The sequence below is a fragment of the Ambystoma mexicanum genome, chromosome 8 (assembly GCF_040938575.1).
Source record: "Ambystoma mexicanum isolate Mex_15411 chromosome 8, UKY_AmexF1_1, whole genome shotgun sequence".
Taxonomy (NCBI): domain Eukaryota; kingdom Metazoa; phylum Chordata; class Amphibia; order Caudata; family Ambystomatidae; genus Ambystoma; species Ambystoma mexicanum.
In genome coordinates, this window is record NC_090929.1 from 856,716,956 (window position 1) to 856,734,775 (window position 17,820).

General features: G+C 51.5%; 1 protein-coding gene across 1 annotated transcript in view; it reads right to left on the reverse strand.

Moving 5' to 3' along the window:
- SGPL1 (sphingosine-1-phosphate lyase 1) overlaps positions 1-17,820 on the reverse strand; it is a 744,463-nt gene that overhangs the window by 162,465 nt on the left and 564,178 nt on the right. The window lies entirely within an intron of this gene.

Below are 17,820 nucleotides of genomic sequence, written 5' to 3' on the forward strand. Positions count from 1 at the left end.
TCTTCTGGATGTGTTAGGCATAGGGTGAGCAACAGACAATTAACAGCATAGTGAAGCAGACTTAGTGACAGTATGAGCATAATGTACATATGACAATCATTGCCTGGCGTGAGTATCCGTCCCAGAGTGCCCAAAACAACATTGGCAGAGGTTGTTATACAGCTCGGCAGGCAGCCAAGCCGTATGGAGAAGTAGCGATGTTGTAGATAATGATGGCGAATATTTCAGCGCAGCTTAGTTCAGTGGGCGGCACACGTCTAACGTTAGTGGGTCGTCAATGATAATGATGAAGCGACAGGTCGGAGAGTTTCGGGTAAAGGAACAAATTATCTGTGGATAGTGTTACAAACTGCAATGTAAATCGAGCAGTTAAGAATGTTACCTCGTATGTGGAACTGGCAGGGGGTCGGGCCCTGGCCTCTGGACTGCTCTGGACAGTCTCAGGACAGTTGCTGGCCTTACCTTCAGGGCCTTTCCAGGGATGGCCGGCTCATGCCTCCCAGCAGCGGATAGGTTCATGTATTGGCTATGGAAGCCAATCACAGTGCGGCTGCCCTGAGATGAGGAAGTGGGGCCGGGGTTGTAGCTCTAAAATCACGGGCAGCCATCTTGGAATGGCCGTGGCCTCGTGGAGAATAATGGCCTCATGGAGGTTGCTGGGTGCACAGGGGTATAAGCACAGTCTTCTTGGTTATGCAAAATGAGGTAGTAGCCCTTCGCTGAAATACTTCATTGTTAGGAAAGATTTCGTAATTGTAGGGAATTTTCCTTCCATGTGGCAACCCCTAAATTTTTTGCTATTGTTTTTAACCTTGTTCTTGACTTTGCCAGAGAAGTACAGCCTTCTGCCGCACTTCTCTGGGCTTTCGCTCCTTTCTTACGGGGAAACTGACATGCCCTTAAGACAGTCAGTACCGGGGAACGTGGTTTCCCGTAGTTTCTTTTATCGTGTCGCAGCTTTAGTGCAACACGACACAAGAGGGCACTGTAAGCTAAGTTACAGCTCTCTTGGGTCTCTAGCCTTCTACAGGCCCTAGACACTCTTTTAGGATGGTATTTGATCGGTGCAAGTCATTCAGGGACTGGAATGGTGGCAGCGATCGTTTTGTTTATTTTGAGCTCCTTTTGGCGTTCTGAGCACGTTTTTGCACTGAACCCAAAATGGTGGCCTGGCTCCCAAAATGGCCAGGCCGCGAGGCTCCTTTGTCCTGTCCACTGTCCGTCTTGCTCCCTTCACCTTCCCCAGGTCCGGCGACCCGGGGCCTTCCTTATTTGGGCATGTACTTTCCCGCGAAACGTGGTTGCTTTCGCGGGCTTCTACATGTCGTTTGTGTGCCTCCAGGGTGTGGGCTGGGATGTCTGGTCCCAATACACATCCTGGGTGCCAGAGAGTCTAGGGTGGTGTGAATGCCTGGGACCACCGTGGTCCGTGATTGGTCCACGTATGGTATGTGTTTTGATGAGCGGATCTCCCATTGGCTCCCCTCCAATTTGGCGCGAAGGGAACCGTGGATAAGAGGGGGCTGGAAACACCACTACCATGTCGATCTCCTGAGTTCTCACGAACAAAGGAATACAGGAGCCAAGTATCCTGCAACCAAGAGGCTGGACCGAGGAATCGCTGGTGACCCGCTGAAGGAATCCTCCTTTGCACTGCTGTCGTCCTGTGAAACCCTTTTCTCCTCTGATCGAACCAGAAGGCCTGTACTGGTGCTTCGACCTTTGGAATAGCAGGAACAGCTATTCCCGGCGACTTCATCAACTCCTGCCAAGTAAGCCTTCGGAAGTGTCTCTGGGCCATCCAGTTGACTGACCAGCTTACAAGGGAGTCCTGCTCTGTAACTGCCGCCAGGTTGTGTTGTATTTCGAGTCCTGGTCACTCTCCCACGCTTCGTACGCTTGGCGTCCCCAGGTCTGAAGGGAGGAGTGTACATTTGGCTCAAATACACACGGCCGCTCTGTTGTCCTGCTGCGGCAACAAACTGTGCTGGTTTCGTCCATTGGGACGTCTTTTTGCTCTACACGACTACGAGGCGTTCCCTGCTCTTCTGAACCTGCCAGCTGCTGAAACTAACGTGGAGAAGCCTGGGTCTGCTTGCTTCGGGGACCGGTGAGTAGCTTAGCTAGGATCTGGTCGCCCTCCTGCAGTATCCCAATGCTTTTCCCTGCTGTGTAAAAACAGCACCCTTTTGGCCGTACTCGCGCTCTGCTTCTGCCCGCTGTGGAGGCTGCGTTTGAGTTGCGGAAACCTGTTCTCCTTCTGCTGTGCACTAACCCGAACTGCCTGACTTCCTCCGAAGAGCTGCCCCTTTTGCCCGTTGGCACCGGCGTGGCAGGTACTTTGAGCACAAGGCTCCATTCTTCGCAGGGCTCGGACTTCCATCTAGTTGGGTGCCTCTGAAGGCGAACTGAGTCTAAAGCGTTATCGCACTGCCTGTTTTCCTTCCCTTTCAGGTGGACTGCATATTTCGTGCTTTAAACGCTTGCGACTGTGTATTTGTATATATATTGTGTTGATATGGTATGTGTTGGTTTAATATTGTGATATTGTGATTTTCTCGCTACGGTCATTATTTTAAAGGCCTTAAAATAAATGTGTATCTATTTTTGATATAACAACTGTTTGGAGTAGTTTGTAAGCGCTCTTGCTTTGTGTGCTCATTGCGGGCTTTCAGTCACCCTCACCCCTCTTGAGACCTAGTCTTGACCGCCGCGATCGCTACCTTGATTGGACTGGCTTGTCCAGAGGTTACCCTGTTCCAAGTAATTAGGTTGGCCTTCTGGACTTCTGCGCCACCAGGACAGAGTTCAGAAATCCGTCTTAACATTCATAAAATATGGTGGGTTAACGCACATATTGCGCTAAGAATAACTCAAAAAGCACATCAATACGAGTTGCGGTAGCACTTTGCTGCATACCTCTGCAGGGGCAAGACTTCCGGTGTGGCTGCTACGGCCCACCGCTCCAGCAGGAGTTAGAGCTCCTGCTCCTTCTCGGGTGGTGTAGGTCTGCGATTCTTGCAACAGATCCAGCTGGACATCACTGAAGCTATTAAGCAAGGTGGTGTCATAGCCAAAGCGGGTACTATAAACTGCAGGAGAAGTGATTCTTTTGACCAATTTTTAAAATCTTTGTCGGGAGGAGCCTCAGCTCAAGACAAGGGAATGCTGGCACGTTTTCTGGTTGTGGTGACTACCAGGGAATCCGGAATGGAGTGTCCCCAAATATAGAGGGGATCAGAGGGCACAGGCCAAAACATTTTCTCAATGCGCAGGTTCACTCCCCGAGCAAGGGAGGGCATAAGAAAAGAAGGGGCAATACGCTTCTTAATGGAGTTGCAAAGAGGAATGGCCTGGCTGACCAGAATCTTCTCTGAGGATGCCCTACACAAAGTCGGAGTCAGACACCGCTTCGATTCATAATCTTGAACTGGTCAGCTGGCTTCTTAAGAATTGTATTGTTGAGTAGCTGGTCGTCAATAGGGGAAACCTACCTGGGCTGTGTGCGACAGGAGTGGCGTCCCCAAAAATATTGTCAGGCTCTATCTAATGAGCAGGGGCAGTGGACCAAGCCCCCTGGTCCTCAGTATCAATCCATTTATCTGGGTCCTCTGAGGAAGGATCTTGGGACACATCACCCTGGTTCCGGACATGGAATACCTCTTCATCTTGATCATAGTGATCATCCTGAAAGATATCTTGTGAGGGGTCAGTTAAGTCCAAGAGGTAGAGCGGACAACAGGGGACCGACGCCAAAGAGACTTGAATCACCCTCAAAGGAATGAGTCCTCTTCTGAACAATATTGTCAAGCCTTTCAGAAAAATCAATAGAATCGAGACCCTGACCATACAACTCCTCAAAACTAGCCCTAGTCCAGGAGCTTGCAGTGGAGCTTCTGGGAGTGGGAAAGCCAAATCTTCCAGAATAGGGCCCTCACGTCCCTGTAAGGACAGTGGAGAGAAGGCATGAGTATAGTTGCGACGTAAAGAAGCCGGGTGACTGGGCACCAGAACACAGAGAATCCTGGTGTGCAAGGGCTTTTGTCAGCTTTTCCCATAATTTAGGGTGTGTTTTACTTAAAGATGCGCATTTTGATGCATCTTTTCGAAGTGTCAGAAACAGGTGCCGAAACTTTAGGGGGAGCACTCTGTATAGTCGAAGACTTAGTACCATGCATGACACGCTGAGGCCCAGACTGTCGAGAACCGAAAGGTTCTACAGGCCCAGCCAAAGATTAACGGGCCTGAGGGTGCCGTTGGCTTCTTCAATGTTACCGTTGAAGGGTGCAGAGGGGTTGTACGCTTAGCCTTGATATGATATGTCATAACGCACCTGTACACATAGCCTGGGTGGATTGAGTATGTGTGCCCCAGTGGGAGGTTTCCCCATATCAGTGTGTTCAGCATGCCTACTGGGGCTGGGAACGGGCACGCCGGAGTCGGCTGACTCCACCTGCGGACTTCGAGCTAGAGCGGGGGCTGCTGGAAGGGTCTTCGATGCGACAGCGCCATGGGATTCGGCCTGCATGTTGTAGGTCGCCCATTGCTTCATGCGTCTTTATTTAAGTGTCTTAAAGAGTTGACAGACCTTGCAGCGCTGCTCGTCATGGTCATAAGCGAAGCAGTTATTACACTCCCCATTAGTGTCCCTCCAAGGAAACTTCCTATTATTATTAACAGCCATCTAAAGTGCTGCTTAGACCCGAGGGTATAAGGGTGCTGAGAAATCCCTGAGAAGGGACATCCAGTTTAGTAAGAGCAATGGCACTAGTGCAAAGAAGCTAAAACAAGTGAGTTTTCAGTGCCTTACAAAAGGCAAAATGATTTTACACGAAGGACAAGATTTAAACAGAGTTCACTTCACTAAGTGGAAAACGAGCAGCCAGAAAAGGCAAAGATGAGAGGAAAGCAAGAAAAGACATTCTCTAAAGAGCATTGTCGAGAATAAGGGCCTCCACTCTCCCTACTGTAAAGGCCGAAGCCTGATGGTAAATGACGGCACTTGCCGCTGAGAATTCAATTAGAGATTCTTAAGACGGAAACCGGAAGGGTAGTAGATGAAATAGTCCAAAGAATGCGTTGACTCAATGAATATAGCAATACATCATTAACATAAACTCTGCATGAAAGCTTCCGACCAGAATGGTGGAAAAAAAACTATCTGGGGGACCTCAACGTGTGAGGGATCATGGGTACACTACACATCACAGTATTACAGACACCCAGTCCGACATCACTTTTCAATCTTTGAAGAAAAAAAAAAGGCCATACTCTGCGATTACCACTGGATGTCGAGAATGTGATTCTAAGCAGATTCACAAGCATCAAAAACATGGAATACGGTTCACTAGTCAGTATAAAAATTGTACAAAAAAAAATAAAACACCAACTGACATTAAAAGCTGTCATTGTGGACTGCTCCATGGATATATAGTGAGCGCAAAGGATATAAATTGCAACAGAGAGCAACGCAATTCTATCACATTATCTGCTCCATATAGATGTGGCCCGGTTTTATAACTGCCAGTGCCACTTTTCAGGAGCTCTTAGAGGGGGACTGGTGGACTCTGGGGTCCAACTGTTCCGGGACATTGGGCAAAGAACATTAAGCTAAGAGGGAACAGTAGAGTATTGGGAAAAAGGTTGATGTGTCAAGGGTTGCCAGTCCCCTTTAATAAAGAAATGCCTTAAGAGCAAAATCCAATATTCTAAGAGTGCCAAGGGTCTGACAGAGCTTACACACTGTCAAGCTTACACATTGTCAAAAGCGATGCACCACAGTACCTGATCTGTGTGAGGAACCCAATTTAATTATTTTGCAGCATAGTGATTCATGCCAGATTCCTCCAGTCTTAAGGGTGCTGGTACAGGACTAGAACTTGCCAAGCACAGAGGGAGCTGTTGAGCAGCACTAGAGATGGCTCCCTACCCGCAAAGCTCCATCTCGGGCTCTTTAACACTTGAATATCCTTAACAGTGCTTTCTTTCTGCAAAAAAGTAAATAGTTCTTGGTGGAAGGCATGGTGTGGTGAATGTCTTGCTTGGAGCTCACTATGCTCTGTAACGACATGTAATTCCCTGGAGCGAGCTGACCGAGGGATGCAGTGTCTGCAGCCCGCGTTGCACTTCACTAAACTTAAGACACTTTTCTGGTGGCGAGTGCGCGGCTTCGTCAACCGCAGCGAGGGAGGAGCCATTTACTGTGCATCCATGGGGAAGCATGGACATTTGCTCCTCCATGACTTTCGGTAGAGGCTGCAGGTAACTACTGGGCTCCGGATGGGTCGGATGCAAAGACCAAAACTCCCTGCCGAGGGTGCCCAGATTGCTTTCCCACTCGGCAGGCCTGTGTGACGACAATACATCTGCTGGGTGCTCCCGGCCTCTGGCTGAGGACCATAGACTTCGCAGAACCCCTCTTCCCCCCCGGAAGTGTGGCACAGGTGGTTGGCCTCTGCAGCGACCGAGTGAGGGAAACACTGCTGTGAGGAAGTGGTGCGGGTGGAGTACCCCTCTGGCCGCCCCCTCTCGAGAAATAGTGGAACACATCGGCTGAGCCGAACCGCTGCTACCGGTGCAGTCTGAGGCAGTCCCCTGCACCCACAGGATCCCAACACCAATATCCTTCAATTTTGGGTGACCCACTGGACCGGAGGGCCGACACAACCCTGGGCTGGCACGTGCAGCGGGGACATGTGAGGCACAGCTCCTTGCATGCAGCATGAGAAGGCTAATCCAGCATACCCATGTGAGTGCACGAGACTCTCTCCCTTCATTCAGCCACACGGCAACTGAGCGCGCGCACTTCCCCGGGAGAAGGGAAGAGACTAACGTGCCCTGCTGCAATACATTAAATCTTGGGCTTCTTGGGCACCTCGCTGGCTGCTACAAGCTATACACATCCAGCGCCCTGGTGACGGTGTGACTGTAGACAAGCCCACGGAATCCTGGTGGGGTGGGAGGCCTTGCAGTGGGCCCCAGGCGCATGGTGCAGTCTTCCAATATCTGGGAGACTACAATCCATTCTGAATCTTCGCATGGATAACCGCGAAAGGCATGAATAAATGGAACAAACACTTGGCTCTTACACGGACTGACAATACATTGATGCCTCAATAAACATTGAATGTGTGCGTCTCCGAGCAGCCTGAGTCGCTAACATCAAAGGTAAGTCACAGGGCCCTCATAGTTGCATATATGCGTTGGAGGCTGTAGACCAGCCACCATCGGCCCCCAGGACCCCAATACAGTGTTAACCCCTGATGTGTCACGCAATGTGGTAAGCAGAACCCTCTGGGCATGAAGTTATGACACTCACTTATATTTGTCAAAAAGCTACCGTCATATAGGGGAAACCTTTCCGCTCTATGGCCTTGCCCTGAAGCTGGAAAAACACTTCCTTGTGCAGATGGAGAGGCAGCCTGATCCTTATCTGGCGTCCTGATGTCACACCTACTGTGGGGCAGTATACCTGCAGCAGCCAGGGCATAGCTAATAACACGTCTGGGTCGTGTGACTGCCTGGCACTGGAACTTATGAGGAAGTGGCCCAGCTGATCAACTACAAATTCCAAAACAACCTGCTTCTTCTGGGGGAAACTGAAGAGATCTGATTGGTTGGTGGGGACATCTTTAGAAACGTTTGATGACAATGATGAAGGGCGCAGGCATGAACAAGAAAGGTCTGATGGATTCTTTCAACTCCTAGACTTCTGATGCACCCCCAAAGTCAACCGGAAATCCTATAGAAGACAATTTACTAACAACGGTGCAGTCTGGCTTCTTATCCATAAATGTCAAACTTAATTACATAGTATCAACAAATGAATGACTCAATTAAAAGCTGGAGAAGGAGAGCGCACAGATAACTGACACTGAAGCCAAAATAAGTGTGACTGAAGACAAGGTGGATCAGCACCACCGGGACATAACGCACCTTAAGGGAGAACTATCCAAGATAAGAGGCAAAAGTGAAGATTTGGAATCGAGATCTAGGAGAAACAACGTACGTATTGTCTGAGTCACGGAAACCGCCAGCAAAGGCCAAATGGAAATTTTTATGAAAGTGCTTTGCAAATCCCTGTTTGCTACAGCTTCATTCTCTGAACATTTCCTAGTGGAACACATCGTACCCTGGCCCAGACACAAACCAGGGCCCCACCAACACATCATAGCAAGGCGGCAAAACTACAGAGACAGAGACTTAATCCTGAGACTGTCTAGAGAACTGGGAACGTTGAGATCCGAAGAAAGTAATATTTACATCTACCCGGATTTGGCAGCGGGGGTGCAGGCCCAGAGGCGGACAAATGACCCAGTGAAGAGACAATTTAGACTACGCCAGATTCTGTATACATTGATCTTCCAAGCGAAGCTGTATATTCAACACGGAGGCAGGGCACATGTTTTAGAAAATCCTACTGAAGCTATGAACTATGTAGAATCTTCTATTCGACTCCCACCTCGACCCCGGGATGCAGACCATAACAGAAGCCTGAAGCCTGACAATGAAAGAAGCGATCCAGGGGACTGAACTATGAAGCCCATTATATCCTTTATATTTTGCACAATAAGCCTGAGCAATCAGCACGAACATGTCAGTTTTAGAGTTGCCTGGGCAGTGGTGTGCCGTTGGCTGCCATGGGTTTGTTGCAGCTAACACCTCTGGCAAGTTCAGTGAGTTATAGGGAGGTACATCATACAGTTGGGTCGATGGTGCGGATGGAGGGATGGGACCATGTATTTACAAAACCAAGTTTAAACTTCAGTTGGAAATCAATGTGTCAGGTAGAATGTAGGTGGGATGTTATGAGGGCAAGCTTCCAAGAAAGGTTGTAGATATGTTGGAGGCAGGGGAGGTGAGGGGATGGGGAAAGAGATGGGGTTGTTCGAAGGAGCTAAAAGTTTAGCAAATAATGCTCATGTTGAAAGCAAATGTATGATTAATAAGTGTACACACGTCATATTTGTTAGCAGAGTTTTTTGTATATGGCAGCTAAAGGACCCAAAGGCAGAGGGCTGCAAATGAAACTGCTAACCTGGAATGTCTGCGGCCTTAACAACCCAAAGTCAGTGCATATGTGTCAAGGCACGGGCCCCAGATATTGATGCTGCAGGAGACGCACGCTCTGCAGAAGGTATATACCTCCTTTGTTCATAACTGGGGTCCTCAGACACTATACAGAATATTCCACGCAGGCCAGGTGTCCTCACTCTTGTCCACCCCTCTTTGGGTTTTCCGTTTACTAGAAGCACGGTGGATCCAATGGGTCGGTATGTGCTGCTGTGGGGCGAGGTAGCTGGCCATCCAATTGTATTTGTCAATACTTACGACCTAATCTGGATGATCCGGAGTTCTACTATACAATCGCTGACATGCTGATCCCACTAGATGGGATCCGGGTGATATGGGGGGGTGAATGAGGGGGGGAGATTTTAATACCGTCCTAAACACTAAATTGGACTGGTCCTCTGATGCTCCACGGGTGCTCACGAGAGCGGAACACACTACATCAAATCTTATCACAGCTCCCCCTCATGGATATATGGCAAACACTTCACCCACCACAGCAAGGAGTTCACATATTATTCCTCATTCCATGACTCAGAGTCCCGTATAGACTATTGGTTATTAACTCTCTTGATCACCAATATGGTTCCGAATTGTATTATTCTCCCACGCACGTTGCCCGACCACTCTCTGGTCTCTTTGACCCTTGAACTGTCTGATTCTCCACCACAGGCACTGCAATGGAGGATGCCTTCCGCTCTCCTAAGAGACCCCTGCGTGACCGAGGCCCTACATGTTGAAATCACTGAATTCTTTGTCGTTAATGTGGGATAGGCCTGTACACGTACAGTGATCTGGGAGACAGTCAAGGTTTGGGTAAGGGGCATTATAATGGCCAAAACCTCACGATCACTCCAAAGTATTAGAAGGTAACTAGACCAAGTTGAAATCAAACTCAGGGAACAGGAAAATAAATATGGTAAGGCACACAAGGAGGTGACTTGCACGGATAGAACAAGTTACTTTCTTACCTGGTAACGTTCTTTCGATGGGATGTTCCTCCGATGTATTCCACATCTTTGACAGGTAATTGCCACAGCTGTGCTACTTCGGAAACTTTTTCGGCGTAGGCGTCCTGCATCGATGGCGTCGATACGCTCCCTCGAGGACCTCAGACGGTCGACGTCACCAGATTTTATAAGTAGGACGCACGACGCCCGTAGCCTCAGTTGTAGTTTTTCCCCCAGAGCGTGTGGCACCAATCTTCTGCCAGAATGACTACAGAAAGCCTTGCGGAAACGAAAGCTGCAATCGCATAAGAAATTCTGTAGCGGGGCAGTTAGGGAGGGTACGATGTGGAATACGTCAGAGGAACATCCCATCGAAAGAACGTAACTTGTTCTTCCAGAGGATTGTGTCCTCCGACGTATTCCACATCTTTGACAGACTTCCAAAGCAGTACCAACGTAAGGAGGTGGGAAAAGAATTTAGAAAATTTAGAATGCCCAATCAAATTGCAGAATAGAGGACTGCCTTGCCAAAGACCAAACCCTGCCCATGGATAGAATCCAGGGAATAATGTTTTACAAAAGTATGAACAGAGGCCCATGTGGCCGCATCTCAAATATTGCGAATCAGAACCTGCCTCTGCAGTGTAGTGGAGGTAGCCATACCCCTAGTAGAATGGGCCCGTAAGCCTACAGGAGGGTCCTTCCCCGACAAACGATAGCATTTAGAATGATCCATCTAGACAAGGTCTACTTAGAAACAGCCTGACCTAAACGCCTTCCAGCGTAACCAATAAAGAGCTGATCGTCCACTCTGACCCGGGACATCCGTGAGAGATAGAAACTCAAAGCTCTCCTAGGATCCAACCTATGAAGCCTCTCCACTTCCTTACCAGGATTTGGAGGAGGATAGAATTCTGGGAAGATCACCTTCTGGCTCAGATGGAATTCCGACACAACCTTTGGAAGAAAGGAAGGCCTTACCCTAAGGATAAACCTGTCCTTATGGAACACAGTGAAGGGTGGTTTGGCGGAAAGTACCTGCAACTCACTCACTCACTCTGCGTGCGGAAGTAACCGCATCTAAAAATACAGTTTTAAAGTTTAATAGTCTCAATGGACAAGAATGTAAGGGCTCAAACGGAGCTCCCATGAGGAACTTTAAAACCAAATTCAAATCCCATCCCGGCACCTGGAAAGGCGCCGGTGGAAACACATGAGTTAGCCCTTTTAGAAACTGAGATATCAAAGGGATTTTAAAATAAGAACATTCCTCAGACAAGTGCTTAAATATGGACAGCGGCACCAGGTAACCCTTAATGGTACCCACATTCAGACCCTTGTGAGCCAAGGAAAGCAAAAAAGACAAAACCAAAGGAATGGAACATTGGAAAGGATACACATTCTGTACCCTGCACCAGTCGCAGAACTTCTTCCAACGGCAACGGTACAGAGCTTTTATTGTAGGCCTTCTGGCCGAAAGCAACACCTCCATCACGTCCTCAGAGAGGTCCCAATCCTTATATCTCAGCCTTTCAGATACCAAGCATGAGGGCTGAGAGACTTGACCTCTGGATGGAGAACTTGACCCCCATCCCGTGAGAGCAGATCGTCTCGGTAGGGAAGACAACATGGAGGGCAGATGGACATGTCTAGAAGGTCCGGGTACCACACTCTCCTGGCCCATGCCGGAACAATGGATCATCTGTGAACCGAACCTCCGTAACGTCTGCAACACCTGCGGAATGACGGGGAGTGTAGGAAACCCGCACAGCAGTGGGAAGGAACACTCCACTACGAACGTTTCCCCTAAGGCTCCTCTTGGAGGAAATTCCAGCGAGCAGAATCTTTCGCATTTCCGGTTGACACTGGGGGCGAAGAGATCCACTTGCTGGGTTCCCCAAAGGGTGAAGATTTTCAAAGGAACTTCCTGAGCCAGCTCCCACTCGAGAGACCGTGCTCTGCCTGCTGAGAGCATCTGCCGCCACGTTTTCGTCTCCGGCCAGATGAACTGCCGACATCAAAATTTCCTGCTGGATGGCCCAGAACCAGAGCTGCACCACCACAGAAGGTCCTGGGCGACCGAGGGCAGAATCTGGACAGGATCCAACATGCTGCCGGAGGACTGTGACCACTGCATCTTGAGTGACCACTGCAGAGACCTCATCCGCAGCCTGGCCTCTGGCACCAGTAAAAAGCAGGATGCCATGAGGCCGAGCAACCTCAAGAACTCGAACGTTGGGAGACTCCGGGCACATTGAAATTTGTCCACCATCTGCAGAATGTGATGAGCCCTCACCTGGGGAGGCAAACACTGCTCCAGGGATGTGTCGCGCACTGCTCCGATGTACTGGAGCCGCTGGGTAGGTGCCAAATGGGACTTTGAAAGGAGTGGCAGGTGACGGACAGATGATCCAGGGCTTGCTCGGGAGAGCGCGTCCTGATCAACCAATCGTCCAGGCAGGGGTAGACGTGAATCCCCCCCTTTCCTGAGGTATGCTGCCACCACCACCATGAGCTTGGTGAAGACCCTCAGGGCGGAGGTCAATCCGAACGGCAGGACCCGAAATTGAAAATGTGAGTCACCAACCGCAAACCTCAGGTACTTCTTGTGCTTGGGATGAATCGGCACATGAAAGTATGCATCATGGAGGTCGAGACACACCAACCAGTCCTGAAGTTGAAGGGCCTGGAGGACCTGAGAGAAAGTAACCATCTTGAAAGTGTCCTTCCTGAGGAGCTTGTTCAAACCATGCAAGTCCATGACGGGTCTCAATCCCCTGTCTTTTTTCGGGGAATACCATCCCTTGTTCCTCTCTGCTAGAGGCACCAGTTCTATGGTGCCTTTCTCCAGCAGGGATTTGGTTTCCTGCGCAAGGAGCAGATCCAGACTCCTCAAAGAGAGCTTCCCTAGTGGATTGTCGTGAGGCCTCTGCCGGAAAGGAAGACAGTAGCCGTGGGCTATGATCTCCAGAACCCACACATCTGTCGTAATGGCACGCCATTCTACAAGATGCTGCTCCAGCCTTCCGCCAACCGGCGATCCATGGGACATGGCCTCAGGACTGAGCTGAAGCGGCAGTGCCTGAGGGCAAAAAGGCAACTGCCCGTGCCTCTGGTACCTCTGGTACTCCTACGTTGGCCCCTTTGACTGGCAGCTCCCCTCGATCTATCAAAGGAAGAGTAGTATCAAAAGGAACCCCCCCCTCCATTGCGATCACCTAGGATGAAAAGGCAGAGGTTGACGTACTGCAGCGTTCAACGACTTTGCTGCAGCTTTGGAGGTCTGCAACCTCTCCAGGCTCTCGTCAGCCTTGCTTCCAAAAAGATGGTCACCATCAAAGGACACGGTTTGAAGCTGGGACTGTACATCAGGAGCAAACCCCGACTTCCACAACGATGCAAACCTGCGCATCACAGTGCTCGCCGCCATGGACCAGCTGACACAGTCTGCCACGTCCAGACCCGACTGAACGGATTCACACATGGCATCCTTGCCATCCTGAACGAGGGCAAGAAAACCATCCCATTCCTCCCCTTCGGGAATATGTTCAGCCGCCAAAGATACACAATTCCACAGATTGAGTGAATCTCCCCAAGGCACAAACGGAGTTGGCTGCCTTTAAAGCCATACCCCCAGATGAAAACACTTTCTTCGCCCAACCGTCAAAGTGCTTGTCGTCCATATCTGGAGGGATGGTAGGGTATGCAGCCTGCTTTGATGGGGCCGTAGCCGCCTGTACCACCAAACTCTCCGGAGTGGGGTACGCAGACAAGTAGCCGGGGCCGCCACTGGCTGGACGGTATTTTTTCGGTAGCAACTTATTCACTGCTGGGAGACTCTCCGGAGCAGTCCAAGCCACCGCCATCCTTCTTTGTAAGGCCATATGCAATGGCAGCACTGGGTCAGAAGGTGGACCTTGGTCCAAAATAACTGTCAGGTTATCCTGCAGAAAATCCACAGGTGGAGCAGACCACCCCAAGGACTGTCACCCTGGACATGAGACACCTGTACAAAGACTTGGCGTGTGTACCAGGCTCAGGCCTGCTAAACTCAACCTCCAGGGAGGTGTCCAGACCACTTGCATCATGCAAGGATTGACACAGGTCTTCCCTCTGGCTATGACCAGACAACAGCTCGTCAGGAACCTCATGAAGAACAAACCCCTCAACATCTGACCCTTCATCCACCTCTGAGATATAATCCAAAAGCTGGAATAAATCCCTCGATGAGGGCACAGAAAAAGGCTCAAACACAGGCCTCACTGATTTACTCCGGGCCTTCCTCGGAGTGTCCACCGTCCTCTGGTAAAGCCTCCACAAAAAGCGTTGAGGGCGTGGACAGAATCGGTGTCGAGCAAGGCGCTGATGACCGACGACTGCTTCGAGGCTGGAGCCGATGACTTCCTCGGAGCCGGAGCCTCAAGAGAGTCCCTCGACTGACATGGCGCAGACAGTGTTGATGCCTTCTTAGAAGGCCTCACAGGCTCCAACGGTCTCGATGGCGTCGAGGACTGGGACCTGGAGCGGGCATGGCTAGAGCAATCTACCTTGTCCGATTGGAACCTCGACAGCTCCAGATGATTGCGCCGACCATCCGAGCCCGAAGGCGTGCGAGCGGTGGCCCTAGCATGTTCCTTGCCGGCTTCTCGTGAAGGCGCGGACCGAACTGAGCCCTGCGATTCGAAAATTGCCATCATCTTACGAAAAGCGTCCCATTCCGCCAGAGATTAATGCTTGTTGGGACAAGCTACCCGTCGTCTGGCGGAGTCCTCGAACGAGGAAGGCGACTGGTGACGGCGCTTCCGCGAGTGCCTAGAAGAGGTAGAGAAATGCGGGAACCACTTCGGGACTGAGACCCCCCCTGGACTTACGCCGACACAGTCGCCCCTCGAATCGTCGGTCGAAAGCCCAGTGGATTTCGACTTACAGGGTTTGGAAACCCTACCTACAGATAGCTTCTTCTGATCCCGCAAGGCCTTCGACGTCAAAGACTGGCATTCATCGGTAGCGTGGTCCTCGCCGAGGCACCACAGGCAGACGTCGTGCGGGTCCGTAAGCAACATCTTGGAACTGCAGCCGCGGCACTTATTGAAGCCCGACCTAGGGGTAGAAGACGACATAATTCTCACAAGAAACCAAGAACGAAGAACCGATTCAACAGTAGAAGAACCGAGGCGCGCCGAGACTCCGAAGCGAACACGTTCACGGAAAAAACGGAACTGAGGCTATGGGCGTTGTGCATCCTACATATAACATCTGGTGCCGTCGAAGGAGGTCCTCGAAGGGGCGTATCGATGTAATCGACGCAGGACGCCGAATATTTTTCCAAAGCAGCACAGCTGTGGTGATTACTGTCAGATGTGGAATACGTCGGAGGACACAATCCCTTCGAACCATTGTTCTCCCACATGGGTCTGGCATTGATTCACATGCTCATGAATATTCCCCGTCGTCAGGCTGGGAATCATCTGTAAAAGCCATCGTCTGCCCATGAGGCGCGTATGAGGCTCATCCTGCCCGACACCCTGCACCGGAGCGTCTCCCCCCCCTGTGCCTGGTCCTCGACGGGGCGAGGTCTGCCGCCGGGGCCCCCGAGATCACGCCTCGCTGGGATTGCTCTCTCTGCAGACCCTCCACCCTCGTCTTCCTGGGGCGTCCCTGCCCACTTTCTGCCTGCTGCCTCTCCCGGCTACCAATCCCGGCTCGAGTGAGAGCCACACACGTCGCCTGGCTGAGAATGGCGGCCCCTCAGCTCCACCTCAGCACCCTCTTCGATTCCTGGGGCGCCCCTGCCCATCTTCGGCCTGCTGCTCTCGGGGTGGGGCCCTGCCTCCCCCGGATACCATCGAAGGCCTACTTGTTACAGCGTGGCCCCGGCTCAGGGGTCGGCCACGCACAGGTGAGGTGAGCTGCCCCTCAGCCTGTCCCAGCAACCCCCCCCCCCGGCCGGCCTTCACTCCGGAGGCCCTCCATCTCCAGCTACAGCGTGGCCCCGATTTGAGCAACCCACACCACCCTGGGACGACTTTGTGTCTTCTGGCCTCTCCGCTACCTGCTCTCTTGTCCCCCCCCCCGGGGTTACCCTGAGGCCTCCCACAACACCCCCTCCGGGCGCCTAATATCCCCGCCGGGAGGTCCCTCGAGCTCTACCTACTCTGACCCCACACAGAGTGTGTCCCCCCTGCGACTTCCTGGGTCGCCCCTGCCCACGTCTGCTTACCACCGCCACCTTCCCTCACCGCGGAACGATGGCCAAAGCACTAAAGCCTCCTAAATCAGCCGACATCTTTGCTATGCTGCAGGCCCCAGGGAGGGGTGGGAAGGCGGTCCCCCTCAAGCTCACCCCCCAGGAAACGTCTGAGGGCGGCGGAACGCTCGCAACTAAGGAGGATTTTCAGGCTTTCATGAGCGATATTAAATCTGAATTCAGAGCCTGCATGTCGGAACTCACCGCCAAATTGGAACAGAACGAACAAAGAGTCGCTGGCATCGAACTGAGGGTTGGCGAGGTCGAGGACCTGACCACGGACCACTCCGCTTCACTGACGGAAATTCAACGCACCGTCCAATCGCTGGTGGCAAGAACCGAAATCCTCGAACATAAACAGGAGGACTTGGAGAACCGCTCCCGCCGCAACAACCTACGTCTTCGCGGGGTGCCCGCCTCTATCTCTGATCGGGAGCTCCCGGAATATGTTAGCACCTTCTTCCAGTCCCTCCTGCCAGACCTGAACGAGACTCAACTGCTGCTGGATCTGACCCACAGACTGCTCCCTCGCCGAGGGGTCAATACGGACCCCCCCGGACGTGATCACTAGGGTCCACTTCTACACCACTAAGGAGGCCATAGCAGCGATTGGCCGCTCTATGGACGAGCTCTCATTTCAGGGAATCCCGATACAGATCTTCCAGGACCTCTCCCCGCTGACTCTTCAAAAGCGCAGAATGCTCCGGCCTCTGTCACTCTTTCTTCGGTATCAGCAGATCCGTTATCAATGGCTCTTTCCTACGGCCCTACAGTTTTCATACAAAGGCACTCAGCGCACCATCAGCCACCTCGATGATGCAACGTCAATCCTCCGCCCGGACTCCCCAGAGACCTTGGACCTCTCCGCTCCGGGCCGATCAAGCCCAGCCACAGAAGCAACCTCCCCAAAACCGAAACGGACCCCATGGTCCAGAGTGCAGAGAAACCGCAAACCCAAATGACACGCCTTAACGCCTGCACTGGAACCATGACGCTGGAACGACCCTAAGCTTCACATCTTGCCGCGGATCCAATTCGGTCCATAACCCCCTCCAAGGTGGATGACACCACTTTACCCTTGGAGAGACTTTCGAACATGTTGGTGCTGTCGAATGACAGCCCTGGGTTCTAGGGGACATGTCGATAGTTCTAAATCGACCCCCCTGGCCGCACTTTGGTCCTCCCGTTGGGAGATCGCTTTTGAATATGTTTTCTCCCGTTGGAGACCAGTTTAAAAAACCCTCGACCACAGGAGACTCCAACTCGATCATGCTCTCACGTCTATGGCTGATCTAACCCTCCCACGACCCCTTTCCCCCGAGAAAGAGGATCGCCCAGACCAACCCCCTCACTTGAAACTCAAGTTCACCTCCTTGAACGTTAGGGGCCTGAACTCCCCCCCCCCCCGCAGAAGAAATCGATCCTACAGAGGCTACAAGACAACGGGTCATCGATCGCTTTTCTGCAAGAGATGCACCTTATCCCGGCGGACTTTTCACGCCTGCGAAGCAAACTCTTCCCGCTACAATTCCTCGCCCCTAACGGCACTAAGAA